Source organism: Stomoxys calcitrans, chromosome 2 (assembly GCF_963082655.1).
Source record: "Stomoxys calcitrans chromosome 2, idStoCalc2.1, whole genome shotgun sequence".
Classification (NCBI taxonomy): domain Eukaryota; kingdom Metazoa; phylum Arthropoda; class Insecta; order Diptera; family Muscidae; genus Stomoxys; species Stomoxys calcitrans.
This window is the reverse complement of record NC_081553.1, coordinates 78,633,284-78,657,192: the sequence shown is the minus strand read 5'-3', so window position 1 is coordinate 78,657,192 and position 23,909 is coordinate 78,633,284. Positions and strand designations below refer to the sequence as shown.

At 34.9% G+C, this 23,909-nt stretch overlaps 1 long non-coding RNA gene across 1 annotated transcript in view; it reads left to right on the top strand.

The window, feature by feature from the left end:
- LOC106091100 (uncharacterized) overlaps nt 1-23,583 on the top strand; it is an 86,286-nt gene extending 62,703 nt beyond the window's left edge. The window contains exons 4-6 of the long non-coding RNA XR_001221942.2: nt 10,628-10,704; nt 23,310-23,470; nt 23,529-23,583. This is a non-coding gene — a long non-coding RNA (uncharacterized LOC106091100). The remainder of the gene's footprint in view (nt 1-10,627; nt 10,705-23,309; nt 23,471-23,528) is intronic.
- The last annotated feature ends 326 nt before the right edge of the window (nt 23,584-23,909 follow it).

Sequence of the window (23,909 nt, the reverse complement as noted above, 5' to 3'; positions counted from 1 at the left end):
TAAATTTGAAATGTAGAGTTTTAACCAAAATCAGTACATATTGTGGGAGTCATAGAGAATATCGCTGGACAAAATTTTGAGATTATCGGTTTCTCTAAAGACTAAATTTCAATGAAATTTTCCCCTGAAGCCAACATTTTCATGAATTTGCTCCAAAAGTCAAAATTTTCAGAATTTCAAACAAAATTTCAATGAAATTTTCTCTAATGACAAAATTTCAATGAAATTTTCTCTAAAGACAAAATTTCAATGAAATTTTCTCTAAAGACAAAATTTCAATGAAATTTTCTCTAAAGACAAAATTTCAATGAAATTTTCTCTAAAGACAAAAATTCAATGAAATTTTCTCTAAAGACAAAATTTCAATGAAATTTTCTCTAAAGACAAAATTTCAATGAAATTTTCTCTAAAGACAAAATTTCAATGAAATTTTCTCTAAAGACAAAATTTCAATGAAATTTTCTCTAAAGACAAAATTTCAATGAAATTTTCTCTAAAGACAAAATTTCAATGAAATTTTCTCTAAAGACAAAATTTCAAAGAAATTTTCTCTAAAGACAAAATTTCAATGAAATTTTCTCTAAAGAAAAAATTTCAATGAATTTCTATGTAAAGACAAAATTTCTCTGTAAAGACAAAATTTTTCTTTAAGGTCAAAATTTTCATGAAATATATTTAAAGACGCAATTTACATAAAACTTCTGTGAAGACAAAATTTCCATTTGCCCTCTCTATATGAAATTTTCTCTAAAGACAAACTTTTCATGACAATGAAAAAAACAAATTTCCATAAAATTTTCTCCTTATGCAACAATTCCATTAAGTTTTCTCTGAACAATAACTTTTCTAGAAATTTACCCCATTATAAAATACCTATTTCCTCTAACGACTCCTTTTCAAAGAAGAATTTTTAGCCATAAATGAAAAAAAGATCCCCCAAATCTAGTATTTGAACAAATTTGAAAAGGCCCTCCACATGCCGACATACAGACAATGGTTTGGTACAATGACCCATATGAAACTGAATTCCAATGCCCCAAGAAGAAAACAAAACAAAGTCGATGCAATTACAACTCCATACATGACTTTATGTTTTTTCACAAGCAGCAGAGATGGCATATAGACAAGCAGGGCAGTGAGGGGCATTTTACACAAATGAATGCATTTTAAATGTTCTTTTAGAGAAAAACAAAAACGCCATGGCAAAAAAAAAATTCTGTAATATTTGCACTGGCACAAAAGCCAACCCACCACAGACAGTAAAAGAGAAATGACACAGCTTGAGATTTTTTGTCATATGAATACCATAATAATGTACCATCGACAAAGGGAAGCTCCCTACCAAACAGCTAACAATATTTGTTGCTGTTGTGAACATGTTCCTATTACCCACTACTACTACTACTTCCATTCGTACTCCTTTTTAATAGCGCTGTTCAGTGTGTTCTTCGCATTCAGAGAGCCGATAGAATAAAATGGAAGTGGGGTTTTCATGCTGACTGTGTATACAAGTCTCTTCAATACTCGAACTGCGCCGCAAACACACACAACATGCATATGCATACTGGCAGACAATCAGAAATACCAGCAACTTCTTGCACAAAAGGACATCTACATTGTGTAGATATGCATTTGCCTCTTATTTTTGTGTTTTTCTGTTTTGCTGAGTGCGGACAATGCAATTCAAAAATTCTAAACCACCCGTAGTTTTTATTCAATTTTACTGATTTCGGTTTGCTAAATATCCTTTGCCCCTTCCCACCAAAGTGTTGACTTTTTTTGGCGTACACTGCTATAGATGCGGTAGGCAGATTTGTAGACTTGTTCGTGGCTTTAAGACAAACTTGGAAAAAGATTTCATGGAAATTTTTTCTTTAGAGAAAATTTTATGAAAATTTTTTCTTTAGAGAAAATTTCATGGAAATTTTTTCTTTAGAGAAAATTTCATGGAAATTTTTTCTTTAGAGAAAATTTCATGGAAATTTTTTCTTTAGAGAAAATTTCATGGAAATTTTTTCTTTAGAGAAAATTTCATGGAAATTTTTTCTTTAGAAAATTTCATGGAAATTTTTTCTTTAGAGAAAATTTCATGGAAATTTTTTCTTTAGAGAAAATTTCATGGAAATTTTTTCTTTAGAGAAAATTTCATGGAAATTTTTTCTTAAGAGAAAATTTCATGGAAATTTTTTCTTTAGAATAGAGAAAATTTCATTTTTGTATTCAGAAAAAATTTCTGGCAAATTTTAACTTTAGAGAAAATTTCATGGAAATTTTTTCTTTAGAGAAAATTGCATGGAAATTTTTTCTTTAGAGAAAAAAAGTTTTTCTTTGGAGAAAATTTCATGGAAATTTTTTCTTTAGAGAAAATTTTATGGAAATTTTTTCTTTAAAGAAAATTTCATGGGAATTTTTTCTTTAGAGAAAATTTCTAGGGAATTCTTTTAAGATAAAATTTCAAGGGATTTTTTTTTTTAGATAAAATTTCAAGGGAATTTTTTCTGTAGAGAAAATTTCATGGAAATTTTTTCTTTATAGAAAATTTCATGGGAATTTTTTCTTTAGAGAAAATTTCATGGGTATGTTTTCTTTAGAGAAAATTTCAATGAAATTTTTTCTTAAGAGAAAATTTCAATGAATTCTTTTCTTCAGAGAAAATTTTAATGAAATTTTTCCTTTAGAGATAACTTAATGCAATTTTTCTTTAGAGAAAATTTCAATGAAATTTTTTCTTTAGAGAAAATTTTAATAAAATCTTTTCTTTACAGAAAATTTTAATAAAATTTTTTCTTCAGGGAAACTTTCCATGGAATTTTTTCTTTATAGAAAATTTTAAGAAAATTTTTTCTTTAGAGAAAATTTTATGGAATTTTTTCTTTAAAGAAAATTTTATGGAATTTTTTCTTTAGAGAAAATTTCAATGAAATTTTTTTCTTAGAGGAAAATTTTAATGAAATTTTTCTTTAGAGAAAATTGCATGGATTTTTTTTCTTTAGAGAAAAAATTTTTTTCTTTTGAGAAAATTTCATGGAAATTTTTTCTTTAGAGAAAATTTCATGGAAATTTTTTCTTAAGAGAAAATTTTATGGAAATTTTTTCTTTAAAGAAAATTTCATGGGAATTTTTTCTTTAGAGAAAATTTCACGGGAATTTATTCTTTAGAGAAAATTTCATGAGAATTTTTTTCTTTAGAGAAAATTTCTAGGGAATTCTTTTTAGATAAAATTTCAAGGGAATTTTTTTTTAGATAGAATTTCAAGGGAATTTTGTCTGTAGAGAAAATTTCATGGAAATTTTTTCTTTATAGAAAATTTCATGGGAATTTTTTCTTTAGAGAAAATTTCAATGAAATTTTTTCTTAATAGAAAATTTCAATGAATTCTTTTCTTTAGAGAAAATTTTAATAAAATTTTTCCTTTAGAGATAATTTAATGCAATTTTTTCTTTAGAAAAAATTTCAATGAAATTTTTTCTTTAGAGAAAATTTTAATAAAATCTTTTCTTTACAGAAAATTTTAATAAAATTTTTTCTTTAGGGAAACTTTCCATGGAATTTTTTCTTTAGAGAAAATTTTATGGAATTTTTTCTTTAAAGAACATTTTATGGAATTTTTTCTTTAGAGAAAATTTCAATGAAATTTTTTTCTTAGAGGACAATTTTAATGAAATTTTTTCTTTAGAGAAAATTTCACTTTTCACAATTTTTTAGAGAAACTTTCAATGAAACTTTTTTTAGAGCAAATTTCAATGAAATATTTTCTTTTGAGAAAATTTCATGAAAATTTTTTCTTTAAAGAAAATTCTTCTTTCTGAAAATGTAATTTTTGCATTAGGATTTTTATTGGAATTGTAGTCCTTAGAGAAAATTTGTACCAAAGAAAATTTTATTTTTTTGTATTTAGAGAAAATTTTATGGGTGACAAATTCCCCAATTTGTTTATAAAAATTTTGGATACACAGTAGATTTAATAGAAATTTTGCTTCTGAAAAAGTTTCATACAAATGTTTTCCTAAGAGAAAGTTTCATGCAAATTTTTTAAGAGAAACTTTCATGGAAATTTTGGCTTTGGAGGATACTTCATGGTAATTTTGTCTTAAGAGAAAACATTGTGGAGGCTTTTCCTTTATGAATTGGAAATATTTCAGGAATTTTTTTTTTCTTTAGAGAAAATTTCATCGAAATTTTGTTTCTAGAATTCATTGAAAAAATATGGATCTCTTTAAATCACTTAGGGCGACCATATAAGTCATACAACTTAGCCCGATATTGTAAATTTCCCCTTGTTTTTTTTTTTTGTAACTGTTTAGAAATTAATCTTTCTGTATGCAGTCATTTCCAAGATCACTATATACAGGGTGCGCCAGAGAAACTAACTTATTTGAAAAGTCAATAAAAACAAATGTACTTCATTTATGGTTCTAAATTCTTTTTTTGTTTGAGAATACCATATCCCAGTTTTTTTTTCATGAGGTCTTGAAAATAGCATTCGGCATGAGGTCTTGAAAAACAGCATATCATCCCGAATGTTGTTCTGGAGGTGTGCTATGGTCCGTGGTCGGACTTACACCATTGAAATGGCGCATGTTTTGCTTGTTGACGAAACCGGATATGTGAATGTCAAACAGGGTTTCACATGCACTTTGGCGGACAACATATTCGTGTTAATTTAATTCTTGCACAACAGAAATTTAACTTCTTGATGGAGAATTTGTCGACCAGTGGTTTCGGAAATTCACATTGCAGCTACATTTTTGCAAGCCGACCGCCTGAAAGAACTTCAGCTGACAGCCTCACTCTTTCGATATTTTGCAGAGTTCTAATAGTCCTTTGAAATGCATTTCGGGGTTTAACGACACTTCCACACTCACGAAATGAGTTAACCCACGACAAAATCGTATTACGGCCAGAAATGAGTCTGTGAGGAGGAGTTTCAAACCGAGCGCGGAAAGCACGTTGCGTTGCAACAAGTGAGCCACCTTTAGGCAAGAGCTCTTGAAGGAGGAGTCCCGCTGCTCCATAGACCAGAGCATTATGGCAACTGACTGGAGAGAGAAAAAAACTTGGGGACTTCCCCTCCAGATGATCCCCTTCTTAACCCCCTACCCACCCAACGCACCGCTCGAGAGTTTTTTGCCATAAGTAAATTTTTTTCTGTCGCACCCTGTAGTGTCCTTTGTTGATTTTTTTTTTTTTTTTTTTTTTTTTGTTAGAAAGAAAAAAAATTGGTTACACAATTTTATGTTGCTAAATTTAGTTTTGGTTAAGGATATATGCGTTCAATTCTATGTGTGTGAATTTGTTGGAATGTTTTTTAAAAAAAAAAAAATCCCATCACTTGCTAAACCATAACAATGAAAACACCAATATCATCAACAACTGAAGAATTTTTTTTTTTTTTTTTTGGGAAAAGGACAAAGATGTGCTGCGCCGTACTCCAACAACTTCATGCAACATTTTGAAGTCATTTTTAACAAATAAACACATGCAACGATTCTGGGCACAAAGTACTAGTGTATATGTGGTCAAACACCATACACATCTAGCTACAGCAGCAACAGCAGCAACAGCAAGTAATACAGACCACAATCATGAATTTCACTTTTGGGGTTGTTGTTCCGCATTGACAATAGACATTTCAGGAATTTACTGCAAAGCACAAATATTCTACTATTGTATTTGTTTTTCGCTCTCTCTTGCTCGTTCCGCATTTCGGCAGCATCCCTCTCGGTATGTATTAGAAGTATGCCCTCCATTTGGCATGATACTCGCTCAATGTCCCGGTTCGCGTTCCTCTTTTGTCTGTGGATTTCCTTCTGTATGCAAATGGCCAACTGTTTTGCCAATGAAACAATGGAAACATTCTTATGCTTGAGTGCATTACAATTTGAATGGCATATAAGCGAGAAGATGTCTTTTGAGACAAAATTTCTAAGAAATACTAAAAGATATTTGTCAAAATCCAGGAGTGACTAAACAATTGGGCATAGTAATAAGAAAATCCTTGGTATGAGAGAAGCTTCCTTTGTCTAGGACTCTTTTGTTCGAAAATTAAGCAAAATCGGATGATAAAGCCTTTTAACAGCGTACGACCTACATTTTGGAATTTCATAAAAATATTTGGCAAAATTTTATCTTTTTTTTTTGAAATGTTATAGAATTTTTATTTTTCGCAAATTGTGTCAAATTTTATTTGTTGCTAGCCGAACCGGGCCCGCTCCGCTACGCCTTCTTTAGCTCTCTTATATCTTTTTAGGGTTGGGACACTTCCCCCTGAATGCGAATATCGAATTCATGCCATTATAGCCTATGACGCTGAACGCGTTCGAATCCTGGCGAGAACATCGGACAAAGCGGTGTTTATCCCCTCTTAATGTTGGCGACATTTGCGAGGTACAATGCCATGCATAGTCATTTAAAAAAATTTCCCCAGAGGTGTCGCCCTACGGGATGCCGTTCGCAAACGGCTATAAAAAAAGGTCCCTTATCATTGAGTTAAAACTTGAATCGGAAAGCACTCATTAAGAGAATTAGACCCTTCTCGGCTCCTGGTGGTAAAGTTCTTCCTTAGGGTAATGTTCTCATTAGGGGAGCGATGGCACCTCAGACATTTCGACTCAAATATGGATATGAAATTCGTAAATGGCCGGTAAATATGAACCGTTTGGGAGGTGTTTTGGGGCTGGGGCGGCCACCGGCACTTTGCACTGAAAATATATATCAAATTCATTCTTAATTCCCAACGGGAATGAAGTTCAGTTTAGGGGGTGCTTTAGGGCGTACCCCAAACAATTGGCTCCAAAACTGGATATCAAATTCGTTTTCTTCTCTCAAATACCTTTCATTTGAGTTCCATATTGTCATAATGGGTCAAATAACCTTACCTAGACTTGAACGCAAATTTTAATGTAATATTCGTAATCTACTCCCTAATACCTTTCATTTGAGTCCCATGGTCTCGTGGTCGGCTAATATGCCCATTTTGGGGGTATTTGTGGGTGGGCGACCTCCCATTACTTGGACCTAAAGTTTTATGCCATATTAGGCAGTAGATTACAATACTGCCTAATACTTTTCATATATCTGTTTAGAGGAGTTTTGGGGATGGGGGGGAGGGGGCTGAGTACTTGGACCCAAATTTTAATACCATATTCGTTTTATGGTCTCCAATACCTTTCATGTAATGCCTTTATTGTGCCTATCGAACCACTTTCGGATATGGGTGGTGTTTTTGGGGTAAGGGGGAGGGTCCGCCTCCACCCGATATCTAAAAATGATATAGTCTATGTTTCCAGACAATCGTACACAATCTATGAAAATTTTAAGAAAATCGGCCAAGTATCATATAGTCATAAAAATCCTAATGGCGTTTTTGATGGGTGGTGTGACCCCCTATACTTCGATCTGATTTTGCATTCCAGATTCGAAATCCACTTCCGAATGCCTTTCATTTGAGCCCCATATTGATCATATAGTCATAATAGGTCTAATCACATAGTCATAATGGGTCTAATGGCCTTTTTGAGGGGTGGCGTGACCCCCTATACTTCGATCTGATTTTGTATGCCAGATTGGAAATCTACTCCCGAATGCCTTTCCTTTGAGTCCCATATTGAAATGAATGTACAATATATCTGTTTGGGGGAGTTTTGGAGATGGGACGGCCCGATGGGTATTTAGACTCAAATTTTAATACCATATTCTTATTCTACTCTCCGCTACCTTTCATTTGATACCGATCGGTCCACTTTTGATTTGGGCCATCCCTCTTCCGATACCAAAAAATATTATAGCCTATGTTTCCTTTAAGACCAAGCGAAAATTTCGAGAAAAATCTGTTCTGCCGTTTTTCAGTCTATGCGGAACAAACAAACCGAGTCCGATATATCCGCGATTGGCTAATGTGCCCATTTTGGGCGTTTTTGTGGGGGTGGGGAGACCCCCTATACTTCGACATGAATTTGTATGCCAGATTCGTTATCTAGTCCCGCATACTTTTCATTTGATACACATATTGTTCTTATCGGTCCCCCTTTTGATTTTGGTTGGTGTTTTTGGGGTAACGGTGGAGGGTCCACCCCCTTCCGTTATCAATAAATTATAAAGCCTATTCCTACTTCCTGACCATATTCGTAATCTACTCCCGAATACGTTTCATTTCAGTCCCATATTGTCATGATCGTCAAATAAACCCATTTGAAGGGGTTTTGGGGCTGTGGCGGCCCCTAGGTACTAGGATCCTTCTTTTATTATGAAATTCGTGTTCTACTCTTGAATACCTTTCATTTGAGTCCCATATTGTCCTGATCGGTACACTTTTATTTTTGTGTAGTACTTTTGGGGTAAGGGGGAAGGTCCGCCCCCCTTCCGATATCAAAAAAATATAAAGCCTATTCCTACTTCCTGACGATATTCGTAATCTACTCCCTTTCATTTGAGTCCCATATTGTTATGATCGGCCCACTTTTACTTTTGGGTAGTACTTCAAAAAATTATATAGCCTATGTTTCCTTCCAGACCAACCTACATAATCTGTGAAAATTTCAAGGTAATTGGTTCCGCCGTTTTTGAGCCTATACGGAACAAACAAACAAATACAAATTAATTTTATATATATTTATTATTAAGGTATTTTCATTTCCACTCTACCTGGATTCTGCTAAAAATTTCTTCATACCAAATTTCTACCAAATCAGGCTAAAATTTAAACCCAATTTTGGCCTAACTTGGCACGATTGTTTGAAGTCGTTACGAAACACTACGTGCAAAATTTCAGCTCAATCGAATAACAGCTACAGCTTCTATGGACTCAAGAAGTCAAATCGGGATATCGGTTTATATGGAAGCTAAATCAGGTTATTAACCGATTTGAACCGTACTAGGCACAGTTCTCGGAAGTTATAACTGCAACATTTCCGTTAAATTGGATAACAATTGCGGCTTGCAGGGGCTCAAGAAATCAAATGAGATTATGGGTTTATATGGAAGCTATATCTAAATCTGAACCGAAATGGCCCATTTGCAATCCCCAAAGGCTTACACCAATAAGAAGTACCTGCTCAAAATTTCGAGCGGCTTCACGCGTTCGACTACTAACATGATTTCCACAGACGCATGAACAGACGCACATGGCTAGATCGACTCAGAATGTCAAGACAATCAAGAATATATTCACTTCTTGCGGTCCCAGATCAATATTTCGTAGTGTCACAAACGGAATGACTTTATTAGTATTCCCCCTTCCAATGGTGCTGGGTATAAAAGTTGTATCGTTCATTTCACTGTCTATGTTTGTTAACATTTTAGTAGTTTTTGCATTTTTTTTGGGAATACAAAGCAGGCTGCTGCTGCTGCTGCTATTTTTTTGCGGGGGGTTTGTCTTGTTAAACGTCATAAAGACCCATTTTTATGCATCCATTCAGTCATTTTGTCATTGGTTGGTCATACATTCAGCGCCACAGCGTATGCATTAACTTTCAGAGAATTCCAAAATCCACTTTCCAGTTTTGTTGACAAAACTAAAAGTATGGGCAAACATTAAATCGCAACGAAATGGTCAGTGTCATATATTGAAATATTTTTGCATTGCGGAGAAGAGTTTTAGTTTTTGATTTCGGATGTATTTTTGTTTGCACTTTAGTTGAGAATAAATTGAAAGTGGTTGAACGTGATTGTGTGCTGGGCAAATGACAAGTTATTCGTATATATTGAAAAATTAAACTCAAGTTTAAAGCATTGATGAAAATACTTATTACGAAAGTCGAAAAGGAAAATTATTTTTTTTTTTTTACTTCCATTTCTCTTTTGAGGCGAGCTCATTGAACGAAGATTTTTTTTCAATGGAAAAGTAAATCCGGAAGATACAACAACACCAACCATAGTGTGACATGATTCGACCTCTTGGTCTAGAAAGGTCATCCTCCGACACTTTTAGGTGTGAAGGCTTCAAGGGTAGGTTGTATTTATCCGATTCATGGCGATAACGCCTCTATGATATAAATACCACACTAACAAAGCTCTACACCCTGTCTCCCAGTTATTCTTTTTCCATTGCATCCCAATCCCAACCGACCCACACTAATAGGAAGTATTTGTGCAAAATTTCAATTGCCTAACTTTATTGCTTCGAAAGTTAGCGCGCTTTCGACAGACGAATGGACGGACAGACAGATCTTTGTTGGGTCTCACATCAATATTTCGATGTGTTACAAACGGTATGACGAAACTATTATATGGTGGAGGGTATAGAAACCAAACAATTAAAGACGTTCCTATTTCTATGGCTATTTTCTTAACGTCTTTAACAGCGGTACACTGTTGTATTGTCCCAAAGTCAAATTCCGAACTTTCAACGACAGTTTAACTTTCTTTTTAGATTTTTGTCTTTAATAATAAGACGCAAAGTTAAGGACCTATTAACCTACCATTAAAAATAAAAATTCTAATTATCAAGGAAAATATGTTTAACCAAAGTAAATGCTTCCGTAAAACACTAGAAAATTTATCATCTTTAAGTTAAGTTTGCTTCATTTTTTTAAATTTTAAAAATTTATCTAATTGAAATTTTTTTTTGTTTAAAATTTAAAATTAGATCGGAAATAATTTTGTGTATGTATTTTCTTATATTTTCAGAATATTTTTTGATGTTCGTCGCCTCTTCCACAAATCTATGATCTTAGTTAGAGGAATACCAAAAATGGAGTCTTCAGGTACCTGTTATTTGTTCTATTTAATAAGTAAAATTAAAGCATTAATTTTTTATTTTTCTACAAATAGCAACGTAGGCGGGTATGCAAACCTCTCTCATAAATGTATGTTAATAAATAAAAAAACAATTCACTATTCAAGTTGTTAAAACAGAATTTTGGTCAATATGACAGATATATCAAAATATAGACCGATTGAACCATATATAAACCAAATTTCAGTGAAATCGGATAATATGTGCATCTTTTTCGGGCACAAGACCTTAAAACGGTAGTGTGTGTTTTTGCTGAAATCGGGTAATAAACACTACTTTTTATGGGTCCAAGGCCTAAAAACGGGAGATCAATAAATCTTACTAAACCATACAGGGAACGGATGTCAAAAAGCCTAAAAAAAGGTCCCTTTGCCAAATTTCAGCGAAATCGGGCCCAGGTCCATAAAGAGATCTGGCTATATGGTAGCCATGTCGAAATATAGACCGATGGGGGACATATTGAACATGATAAAGGGTCTAACACAGCCTACTTGGCAAGATTTGAGCGTAATAGCGGGTAATAAATGCTCCTTTTATGGGTTCAAGTGTTTAAATTGGGAGATCGATATATGGCAGCTATATCCAAATATCGTATAGGAAATAGCATATATGAAACGGATGTCGGAAAGCCTAACATGGATCCTTGTGACAAATTTCAGCGAAAGCGGGTAATCAATAAGCCTTTTATGGACCCAAAACCCTAAATCAGGAGATCAGTTTATATAACAATGCAAATTTGCAAATTTTGCCCATGAACATTCCACTAAGGAACAGGGGCAAACTTCTCACATATCAATGAGTGCAGTCCGATTCAAGTTTAAGCTCAATGTTAAGGGGTCTCCTTTTTGTAGTCCGAGTCCGAGTCCGAACGGCGTGCCGCAGTGCGACACCTCTTTGGAGGGAAGTTTTGCATGGCATAGTACCTCACAAATGTATTCAGCATTAGGAGGGGAAAACCACCGCTGAAAATTTGTACTGATGGTCTCGCTAGGATCCGAACCCAGGCATTCAGCGTCATAGGCGGACATACTAACCTCTGCGCTACGGTGGCCTCCGTGGTTTATATAGCAGCTATATCCAGATATAGCTCGATTTTGGCCATAGTCAGTACGAATGTCAGATGATAAATTTGGCTTTAATGGACCTTAAACCTTAAGTAGAAAGATCGGTCTATATGGGGGCTATATCAAGATATAGTCCGATATAGCCCATTTTCGAACATAACTTGCCAATGGACAAAAAAAAAGAATGTAAGCTAAGTTTCAGCTAATTATCTTCATTTTTAAAAACGGACAGACTGAGGGACGGACAGACGGACATGGCTAGATCATTTTAGGGTTTTACGACGATCAAGAATATTAATACTTTATAGGATCGGAAATGGATATTCCGATGTATTGCAAACGGAATGAAAAAATTAATATTCCCCCTTCCTTTGTTGGTGGGTACTAAAAGTGCATTTTTCATCCGATTAAGGTGAAATGATTTGTAAAAGACTCCTCTGTACCCGGACAGAATATTGGTTGCATCGTACTATATTTAGATTTTTTAAATTTATTATACCCAAAACCATAGGGTAGCGGTATACTAATCTAGTCATTCCGTTTGTAATACCTCAAAATATTCGTCTTAGACTCCATAAAGTATACATATTCTTGATCGTCTCGACGTTCTGAGGCGATTTAGCTATATCCGTCCGTCTGTCAAAGTCGCGATAGCGATCGAACGCGTAAAGCTTAGATATATGTCCCATATAAACCGGTCTCCCGATTTATCTTCCTTAGCCCCTGGAAGCCCCAATTTTATTCGTTTTGGCTCAAATTTGCATGTAGTGTTCTGTTATGACTTTCAACAGCTGTGCCTAGTGCGGTTCAAACCGGTATATAACCTGATATAGTTCCCATATAAACCGATCTCCCGATTTGATTTCTTGAGCGCTTACAAGCCACAATTTCTGTCTGACTTGGTTGAAATTTTGAATGTAGTATTCTGTTGGCAACTGCTGTGCCAAGTACGGTCCGAATTGGTCTATAACCTGATATAGCTCCCATAAAAACCGGTCTCCCGATTTGACTTCTTGAGCCTTACAAGCCACAATTTTTGTCCGGTTTGGCTGAAATTTTGCATGCGGTGTTCCGTTATGACTTCCAACAGCTTTGCCAAGTACAGTCCAAATAGGTCTTTATATTGATATAGCTCCCATATAAGCCGATCTCCCGATTTGACGTCGTGAACCCTTACAAGCCACAATTTTTGTCCGATTCCACCAACTGTACGGTCCGAATCGTTCCATGACCTGATATAGCTCCCATATAAGCCATTCTCCCGATTTTACTTCGTAAGATTCTGTTTGTCGAATTGGTTCGTATTCAGATAAAAAAAGATGGTTTTTATATTCCGAACGCTTTTTTTCCTCCTAATGATGGCCACACTACATATTCGTGCGAATATTCCAAGTTTTTGTTTTCGAGTATTATATTTGTCTGGTCCATACATATGTATGTGTAGGCATGTAAGGTAGGCATAATTATAAAAGCACTATCGGCCAAAGTGTTTGTTTGTCTTTACAACAACAATTTTTTTATCAATACTCACCAATTGGTGTGGTTTTTGTGTTTTTCCACCTCGTAGACTTTGTTCAACGAAGCTCTGCTCTGTTCACCACCCATTAATGACTGTTACACTGTGCTCTTTTTCATTGTTGTTCACTTAATCTCGCTCATTACCATTTTTAAAGATAATTAAAAAATAAAATCTGCCAATTTCAATGAAATCTCACTGATGAATTTATAAACATTAAAGTTGTTTTTGTTTAAGTGCAATACAATAAGTACTTGCGATGGAAATAAAATCTCTGTTACCACCAAAAAAAAAGTCTTATAACAATTTTTAACGCAACTATCCCGAAATGACACTTTTTGTTAACGACGATCACTTATTGAACGAATATTTTTTATTAGCCACTGAGATTTTATTATTTAGGAACGTTTTAACACATTCTGTTAATTTACAAGGAGTTTGATGAATTAATAGCGAATGCCCGAATGAAAATAACTGAGGCTTTGCTGTCTAATGCAAACGGACAAACAACGACACACACATACAACATAACATGCACAATAACTTGATCCGCTACCTCTGTTCAGCTATTGTGGGATGAGGCTGAGAAAGAGAGTAACACTTTGTTGACAGTTATTTATGCTAAGCTAAATGAGAGAACTTAACGAACTTCTTGTGGGAGAACTTAAAGAACTTAACGAAGAATAGGGAATAGAGAAAATTGGTTTATTTTTGTTGATTCTTAACTTTGCACAGATGTAAATGTTAATTATTGCCATATTTTGTGTGTGTTAAAAGGGCATAACAATGGCAAACAGTTACGGTTCGTTTTTTATTTTGGTAAGACAAAATTTACGGTAAGAAATAAAAAATTGGCTAAATTGGTTAGATTTCGCCAATCTTTTGATTATTTAACAATTGCTTGGTTTCACATAAGCAATTGTTAAATAAAATATTGTCATAGGCAATACTTTTTGATATAAAAAAAAATAAAAGCGTGCTCAGTTCGGCCGGGTCGAATCTTATATACCCTCCACCATGGATCGCATCTGTCTAGTTTTTATCCCGGAATCTCCTTTAAGGCAAGCACATGATACAAGACAAAAAGTCAAGATCCCAGAGCGGTTTATATGGCAGCTATATCTGGTTATGTACCGATTTGATCCATACTTGGCACAATTGTTGGAAGTCACAACAAAACACCTCATGCAAAATTTCGGCTAAATTGGATAGGAATTGCGACCACTAATCGGTCAAGAAGTCAAGATTCAAGATCGGTTTATATGACAGCTTTATCAGGTTATGAACCGAGTTAAACCATACTTGACACAGTAGTTGGAAGTCATAACGAAATACAAATCGGATAGAAATTGCGCCCTCTAGAGACTCAAGAAGTCAAGACCCCAGACCGGTTTATATGACAGCTACATCAGGTTATGGACCGATTTAAACGATAATTGGCATAGTTGTTGGAAATCATAACAAAACACCTCTCGCAATATTTCAGCCAAATCGGATAAGAATTGCGTCCTCTAGTGGCTTATGAAGTCAAGATTCCAGATCGGTTTATATGGCACCTATATCAAAACATGGACCGATATGGCCCATTTACAATCCCAGCCGATCTACACTAATAAGAAGTATCTGTGCAAAATAGCTTTACTCCTTCGAAAGTAAGCGTGCTTTCGACAGACAGACGGACGGACATGGCTAGATCGACTTAAAATGTCATGACGATCAAGAATATATGTATTGGGTTGCCCAAAAAGTAATTGCGGATTTTTCATATAGTCGGCGTCGACAAATTTTTTCACAGCTTGTGACTCTGTAATTGCATTCTTTCTTCTGTCAGTTATCAGCTGTTACTTTTAGCTTGCTTTAGAAAAAAAGTGTAAAAAAAGTAGATTTGATTAAAGTTCATTCTAAGTTTTATTAAAAATTCATTTACTTTCTTTTAAAAAATCCGCAATTACTTTTTGGGCAACCCAATATATACTTTATGAGGTCTGAGGACGACTATTTCGAGGAGTTACAAACAGAATGACGAAATAAGTTTTCCCTCATCCTATGGTGGAGGGTATAATAACTGTGTTGCATTGGCTAGGTCATGTTGTCAGATTGAATGAAGAAGCTCCAGCGACTTCAAAATACTTCTTTTGAAGGCGATCACAGAGCTACTCACAAACCGGGACAACCAAGAGCCCGATGTAAAGAAAAAGTGATGGGCGACGCCTTGAAACTTGGTCTCAGAAATTTTAGAAGGAGCGCAGAAGATCGAGGATCTTGGAACGCTATTCTACGTTGGCTTAATGAAACAAATGTCCTTTGATAGCCAATTTAAGTACGTATGTAAGGTTTTTCTTTCGGTGTTACATCAACAACAACAATTGCGGTGACCAACAGGTATATTAATTTTAATGTTCAGTGTAAGAACGATATGGTGTCGTTAAAAGAATGATTTTTCTCTACATACACGATCGCTAAGTAGGAAAAGGGCAAGATCCATCCATAAGTATACCGATCGGTTTAGAATCACTTCCTGACTCGATTTAGCCTTTTCCGTCTGTCCGCCTGTCTGTCTGTCCATGTATTTTGTAATCGAGGTAAAGTTCGCATTTGTGGTCCGATTGTCATGGAATTTTGGACAAGTGAGTTTTTTTGATCCAAGGACGAACGCTATTGACTTTGAAACAAATCGGTTCAAATTTAGATATAGCTCCCATATATTATACTGTCGAAGTAAGAATTTTTGTCCGATCTTTACAAAGTTTGGAATGAAGTGATTGTTTTGACGTACTTATATGTGTAGAAAATGTCATCAGTATCGGTTCTGATTTCCATTTATATTTTTTATCTTTTGTGGCCTTTGCATGAGGTATTCTATTTGACTTAACATTATGTGTGCAAACTTTCATAAAAATAGGTTCAGAAATAGATATAACACCCATATATGTATTTCATCCCATAGGTCTTTTTCTAAGCTGTAGAAGCCACAATTTTGATTCGATCGTTACCAAATTTAGCATGAGGTGTTTTATACGACATCCCAATATGTATATGAAATTGAATCAAAATCGGTCCAGATTTATATTTAGCTTTTAGAACTTGCTGTACTTTTCGATATTTCACTCAGTTTACAAAATTAAAGTCTGACAAGATTTAGACATAGGTTCTATGTATTAAAAGTAGTATATAGACTCGGAGGTGAAGGGTATTATATAGTCGGCAGCCGACTTAAGCCTTTCCTTATTGGTTTTTTAATGTTTCCTCTCATGTAGAAGTCAATCGTTCAGTTAAGGAACTGGGTTGCTGTATTAATGATTGCAATTCGTTATCACTTATTGGTGGTTGATCGTTATATTAAGAACAAATGTTAATTTTTGATGGTATTTCTAAACCTCAATTTTCCTGGTCATGGCAATAGTTAGGAGTTTTTCAGTTTTTTTTATTAAAATATGGAAAATAAAAATTTCGTAATACTAATGAATTCGTAAATACTACGATTGATGAAATTCAGAAAAACGACGTCAACGATTGAATTCATTATATGAAGGAAAATTTTCAATGTACTAATGTAATTTTTCGTTGGATTAATGAACGCAAGCCAACGAACGCTGTTCGTTAATATGACAACCGGCATTTCTTTCAGTGTATATTAGGGAGATCGGGTTGTATGGGAACTATATATAAACATTGACCGATTTGGCCCATTTACAACCCAAACCGACAGACGCTAATAACGAATATTTGCGCAAACTTTAGAGCGGCTAGCTGTACTGTAACCGTGCTTTCAGATAAACAGACAGACGTGGAAATGCCTATAATATTGAATCATTTGAATTGAACAGTCGAGGTGAATGAGCTACTTTGTTATTTATTAATAGACTACTACTATTAATTGCTGAAAAGCATGTTGTTCTTTAACTCACACTTAATGTAAGTTATGAATTATCTGAAACTTCCAATTGCTTTGTTAACATTGTATATGGCAAACCTGGCATTTTCTCCCGTTTTCACATCATTTGCAAGTGTAAATATTTTACAGCCAATTGAAAAAGGGAATCGTTTTCACATATGTGACCTTATTTGCAGTCACTATCACAGAGAGATAAAAGCCAATTACAGATATTGTTCATAATCATAAAGCGACTTTCCAAGTACTCGAGGTCATGTCATTATCAACGACAATATTTTTTATATGCATGTATGTGCTTACCAATATCAACATCTTTATAACTGTGACAGGACATTAACACAACATTTAAAGTCCATAAACAACGTGTAATAACTGTGTATAAAAACAGGACTATAGTCCTGCAAACAAAAACACATGCATGAGAATACATACACACACTCAGCAAAATGTCTATGGTATAAATGAGGATGAATTTTTATTAAGTCTAACATATTTAGTGCATAGTTATATCCACCTCCTAAGGACACGGATATATTAGTTACACGTTGGACTATAGAGAAATAAAGCCACCTATAGACCGATTTGATTGCTTGAGATCTAGCCATGCCCGTCCGTCTGTCTTTCGAAAGCACGCTAACTTTCGAAGGAGTAAAGCTGCGCGCTTGAAATACTTCTTATTAGTGTAGGTTGGTTGGGATTGTATTGGGTTGCCCAAAAAGTAATTGCGGATTTTTTAAAAGAAAGTAAATGCATTTTTAATAAAACTTAGAATAAACTTTAATCAAATATACTTTTTCTACACTTTTTTTCTAAAGCAAGCTAAATTTAATAGCTGATAACTGACAGAAGAAAGAATGCAATTACAGAGTCACAAGCTGTGAAAAAATTTGTCAACGCCGACTATATGAAAAATCCGCAATTACTTTTTGGGCAACCCAATAAAAGGATCATATCGGTACATACCCTGATATAGCTGTCATATAAACCGATCTTGAATCTTGACTTTTTGACCCACTGGCGGGTGCAATTCGTATCCGATTTTGCTGAAATTATGCACATACCGTTCTGGGATAACTTCCAACAACTGGGCTGAGTATGGGTTAACTCGGTCCATAACCTGATATAGCTGCCATATAAACCGATCTGGGATATTGACCTATTGAGCCTCTAGAGGGCGCAATTATTATCCGATATGGCTGAAATTATGTACAATGGCTTCTCCCATGACCTTAACCATACGTGTCAAATATGGTCTGAATCGGTCTGTAGCCTGATACAGCTTCCCTATAAACCGATATCCCGATTTTATTTTCGAGCCCATAAAGGGCGCAATTCTTATTCGATTTGGCTGCAATTTTACACAATTACTTATTCAGCCCGGCCGAACTTAGCACGCTTTTAATCTTGTTCTAATTAAGAAATTACTAAACATTAGTAATTGTTGAATGAATCGAAGGAAATCTGTCACATTTAATTGCGATGTTAATCGTAATTTTCCAAAAAACAACTTCATTTACACCTAGTTTGAATATCATATTTCTCTGAGTGTTTTATACGCACTCTCTGTCTCACTAACACACACCCACAGCTTAACATCCATCGATGGATAGCGGCTATATAAAGTAGGAAAATTATATACTTGAGCTCTTAAATGAACGCAGTATGAGTTTGTCTGTGGTAAGATTGTTACTCAAAAAAAAAAAAAAAAAAAAAAAAAAACGAAATTAAAATGAAGATTTTTTTTATATTGCCAACAAATATGACTTCATAACAATATGATAGCGATAATGATCATAATGACCCGGACAATAATTATGTGGAGGATGACTATGATATTAAAATCATCATTATCATCATTGTATTCATCTTCGTTATTGTCTGGTATTGCGTATCATCATCGCCATTGCCCCCATTAGCAACGCAATCATCGGCAGTGAAATGTCAATAAAACAATTTATTAAGCCAACAATATAAAGAGAGGCGGCTATAACAACAGACAAAGAGAAACTGCCAAACCGAGAAACATCTCAGCCCAAGTTCACAAGAAAAATACCGTTAAAAATGTGAGAATGAAGGCTGAAAGGAGGAAATTATTGCACAACAAAATGCCTACAGCGTACAAGTAAATGTTATGTAGACATAAGCGACAGATATGAAATAAACGAAATGCGAGCCATGTTGTGGGTGAAATAATTTCGTGCACAGTATAAAGAGAGCATTTTTGAAAGGAGTATAATTGAAAAACTTCAAAATACTTTAAATAAAAAATATATTTTTCCACATGAAACACTTTTTTGAATACATATACAACATGTTAAAACAAGTAAAAAATCATTAAGAACGGCCGGGCCGAACTTTGGATACCCACCACCTCGGGTATATATGTTAACCACCTTTCGTCATTATCCGGAGAAAAATGCATCGTTTATGAACCCAATGCTGCTATAAATTAAATATGGTCCGATTTGGACCATAATCGTCACGCACGTCGAGTAGTCTGATAAATACAACTCACTGTTCAAGTTGTTAAAACAGAAGATTTGTCAATATTGCAGCTATATCAAAATATTAACCGATCTAAACCATATAGGGCACGGATGTCGAAGAGCCTAACAAAGGATAATAAGTGCGCCTTTTATGGGTCAAAGATCATAAAACTGGATATAACTCAATATTGGAGAAATAATCAACTATAGGCCGATGGGGGTCAACTTGAATGCTAATGTCGTAGGGACTAACACAGCTTTCTGTGTCATATTTCAGCGAAATGAGGTAATTAACACTGCTTTTATGTGTCCAAGGACTAAAATCGGGAGATGAGTATATATGGCAACTAAATACATCTATAGACCTATCTGAACCATATAGGAAACTAATGTTAGAAAGCCTAACATAGGTTATTGTGCCAAATTTCAGCGAAAACGGGTAAACGCCTTTTTGGGACCAAGACCTTAAATCGAGAGATCTGTCAATATGGCAGCTATGTCCAATTCTGGACTGATCTGAGCCAAACTGGAGAAGGATGTCGATTGGCCTGCCACAATTCACTTTCCCAATTTTCTGCAAAATCGGATTATAAATGTGGCTTTTATGGGCCTAAGATCCCAAATCGGAGGATCGGTCTATATGGCAGCTATATCCAACTCTGGACAAATTGAAGAAGTTTGTCTGAGGGTCTAAGACCCTAAATCGGCGGATCGGTCTGTATGGGGGCTATATCAAGATATAGTCCGATATAGCCCATCATCAAACTTAACCTGCTTATAGACAACAAAAAAAGAAAAAGAATCAGTGCAAAGTTTCAGCTCAATGTCTCTATTTTTAATGACTGTAGCGTGATTTAAACAGACAGACGGACGGACATGGCTAGACCGTCTAAGATTTTTACGCTGATCAAGAATATATATACTTTATAGGGTTGGAAATGGATATTTCGATGTGTTGCAAGCGGAATGACTAAATGAATATACCCCTATACTTCGGTGGTGGGTATAAAAATGCAGTTGTTTTCTATTTTTGGAGCATTTCTCTCGACCAATAGACAGGAGCCTTTTTTTATGATTGACAAATTGTGTAGGATCCAATCCGAACATATTTTTTTGTCGATCAAATGTTCATGGAATATTGAATGTATGCTGGTCCCACTAATGCCTAAGGTTGTCTCAATCTCACGATAGGTCACATGACGATCTTGCAATATCAATTGGCGCACAGCATCAATGGTTTTTGGAACAACAAATGATTTTGGACGACCTTCACGAAATTGGTCTTGGGGTGAACTACGACCTTGGTTGAATTTACCTTCTCTTTGGAAAACAACCGATATTTTAAACTACTTCTATTATGACATGCAATAACCATGTATGGTCCTAATCGTTCCTTATTTGACATAGCTCCTATATAAACCGATTTTCCAATTTAACTTCTTCTAAGAAAATCAATTCTTATTCGAATAATAATACAACGATTGTCAAAAGTAACTTAGGCTACTTACTCGCCGATCTGAACCTAAGCACATCAAATTCTAAAATACACTATTTGTTAGTCATAATGGTTGCGACATTTTCATTTTCACAAAACGCCTAAAGACAGACAATAACGAAATGATTTTGAAAATTTTATTCCCCCGCAAATGTTTAAACTCAAGCATTAAAGTTACTTTTAATGCATAAAATGCTTAAAATACGAATTAAGCTCTCCCATCCTGTCAAAAAAAAAGAGACAAAATTAAAAAATGAGAAAATTAAGTGAGAAATAAAACCATTGCCAAATTCCTTGAAAATTACCTGGAGCCCCTTGCCATAATCACCAACAAACAGCACATACAATGCCACAACGCTCAGGAACGAAATAAAACAGCAACACTGCAATCTAATTGAGGGGTAGGGAGAAAGTTGAGTGAAAGATAAAAATGTTGTAAACAAAACAAAGAAATACAAAACAAAATAACACCTAAAATCCTACAGAAATACTAAAAAGTTTTCACATAAAAACGGTAATAACGTTTAACAACAACAGTGCCAACAATGCTGTTTCACACACATATAAAACACATACACTCATACTTACAAAAAACACCTCCAAATCTACAAGTGCCTAAAAATACGAGGGGTGCTAAATATATTTGAAGTTCAAGAGAAAACGTGGAGGTAGTATGAAAAAAGTTATATACAGTGATATTTTAAAGTATGAGACACCATAAGGAATACCGACACCAATATCATCAAAAAATTTTGGATTTACAAGCTTTATAAGACCTGACCTAAAATCTCGATGGACAGTGTTTCACTCCTACCAACTGTCTGTCCCTTAACCCGTGTGTCTGTTCTTTAACAAACCATGTTTCTCTCCTTTTGTTTATTTGTCTGTCTGTCCATTCATATTTACGTCTATCGAAATTTCACTATGAATACTTTAAATTGGTTGTATCTCCCAAACTATGCGTCGTAGATGTAAATGGGCCTTAATTCATAACTCCCTTCAAAAATTTACCAAAAATCCATCAAAAATTTAAAATTCCCTATGAAAACTTTAAATTGGCTGGATCTCCTAAACTATGCGTCGTAGATGGAAATGGGCCTTAAATCGTAACTCCCTTCAAAAATTTAAAAATTTACCAAAAATTCATCAAACATTTAAAATTCCCTATGAAAACTTTAAATTGGCTGTATCTCCTAAACTATGCATCGTAGAGGGAAATGGTCTTTAATTCGTGCCTCCCTCCATAAATGGAAAAATTGATCACAAATCCATCAAAAATTTAAATTACATGTCCTTTTCCCCATCTTTCGGTCCAATACCTGATCACATATAAAACGACCTTCCAAATTGAATTCTTAAGCATTTTGAGAGAATAATGCCATCCATATATGGCTGAAATTGCCCGAATGCATCCAAATTTACTATATAGCAACCTTCTTTAATTTGTTTCTAAATGGATTTTTGTCTGCGTACATGTATTTATAAGATTACTGTTGGTATATACCAGCACTCACGTCCATGCATACACCCACACACCCCAACAGCCACCCTAACACTGTTGTATTTATTCATATTCAGTACAATCGTGAAAACACAGTTATCATTGACTACAAAATTAATGGCTGCAGGGTAACTTTTCGATGCAGATGTATGAGTAGTAACCCCAAGCCATATACTATAGCAAACAAGGAGGATGTATACGAATGTATGAATTTCCGTTTCCGCTGACATGCACAAACACAAACTTACTACCTCGCATGCTTGCTGGCATTCTTGTACCTGTGAGTGCCTCTATGTCTGCATTTGGCTACGGCTTTTACATATTGGCAGATTTGAGACTAAGTCACTTGGATCATACCCTTGCCGCTCCACTAAATTTGGTTTCATGCTATTCAACTACACCGACTGAAGTGGATAGTGAGTGTAGCGGATGACCGCCAAAATTGCTGATGGTGAGTTGGTGACCACAGCAGGGTTGTTGCCGTTGTTGGTAGCACAGCTAAGTGCTGGTACACCATAATTTGCTGTTTTTACTTTCTTTGTAGTGGGCGGTAGGAGTTGTTTTTCTTTTGTTGGAGATGGTTATTATAACGATTTTTTGTTTTTTTTTCTTTCAGGAGCCCACACACTGCTAATACATTTCTGTCTCCCAATTTTGAATTTGAAGACTACTTGAATTGCATTTGAAAGAGTGAAGGTTTGATAACAACTGTGATGGCATTTATTTCTAGCATGGAAATGTTCAGCTTTGTTCAGGTAGAACAAATTTTCACAAGAGGTATGAAATTTTTATTTTAAGCACCATTAATAACAAAATTTAGCCTTAGTTTTTGCAGATTGCGGGAACAATTAAATAGTCGAAGGTGTCTCAGTTAAATAACCACTATCGGACTATTGGCTAAGGCAAAGTGAGTAAGGGGTAACGTCAGTTTGGCGTAACATGACTACGGAGTATCGTAAGTATGGTGTAAGGTGAGCATGGCATAACATGAGTACAGTATGGGGTAGCGTTAGTATGGAGCAACGTCACTATTGGATTCTTGTGACTCGTGGTAAAACCTCATTCACTGTGACAAGAATAGAGAACGCAGATTTTAGGTTGGAAGATTTCACAATTTGCTTACTTAAGGCTCTATTACACGGTATATAGGTGTCTTATGACATACTAAATTTAGCACATGAAGAGTTGTATATGTCGTGTGATACAAATGAAAGTA